General features: G+C 40.9%; 1 pseudogene; it reads left to right on the forward strand.

Moving 5' to 3' along the window:
- The first annotated feature begins 347 nt into the window (after positions 1-347).
- LOC129412464 (5S ribosomal RNA) lies at positions 348-464 on the forward strand (annotated as a pseudogene).
- Positions 465-873: the final 409 nt, after the last annotated feature.

The raw sequence follows: 873 nt of genomic DNA on the forward strand, positions 1-873 counted from the left end.
TCTGCAGCGGTCTTCTGTGAGTCCAGATCTCAGTTCTCTTAAACATCTGTGAAATGAGCTGGAAGATGCTGTCTGGAGAAGGAACCCTTCAAACCTACGACAACTAGAGCAGTTTGCTCATTAGAAAGGGGTCAAAATACCTGTTGACCAAAGCAGAAGTCTCATTGACAGTTACAGAAATCATTTGTTTGCAGAGTTTGCCTCAAAAGGTTGTGCAACAAAATATTAAGTTAAGGGTACGATCATTTTTGTCCAGGCCAGTTTCATTATTTAGTTTTTTCTAATAATTCTTTTGAATCACAGGTGAAAAGCAATGTTTGATTTTTATTAGAGAATAAAATTTTATTTACTGTGGCCATACCAACTTGTCAAAGCCTGATCCCGTCAGATCTCAGAAGCTAAGCAGAGCCGGGCCTGGTTAGTACTTGGATGGGAGACACTGGGAAAATCAGGTGCCACAGTCGGGCGCCAGTCGTAAAAAAACAAAACAAAACTGTTGTTGTGTCCTTAGGCAAGGCACTTCACCCTCATTGTATGAAAGTGGTGTGTGTGTGAGTGATGGTGGTGGTCAGAGGGGCTGATGGCGCAGATTGGCAGCCTCACTTCTGTCAGGGCAGCTGTGGCTACAGTAGTAGTTTACCACCAACGGTACGGAGTGAATGAATAATGCTCTGTAAAGTGTCTTTGAGTGGCCAAAAAAGTGCTATATAAAACTGATGCATTATTATTATTATTATCTCTGCCAAGGAGGTTATGTTTTTGCCGGCGTTTGTCTGTTTGTTTGTTTGTTTGTTTGTTTGTTTGTCTGTTAGCAACATAACTCAAAAAGTTATGGACCGATTTTGATGAAATTTTCAGGATTTGTTGGAAATG

Source organism: Boleophthalmus pectinirostris, unplaced genomic scaffold (genome assembly GCF_026225935.1).
Source record: "Boleophthalmus pectinirostris isolate CB_2022bp ecotype Guang Dong unplaced genomic scaffold, ASM2622593v1 HiC_scaffold_8, whole genome shotgun sequence".
Classification (NCBI taxonomy): Eukaryota; Metazoa; Chordata; class Actinopteri; order Gobiiformes; family Gobiidae; genus Boleophthalmus; species Boleophthalmus pectinirostris.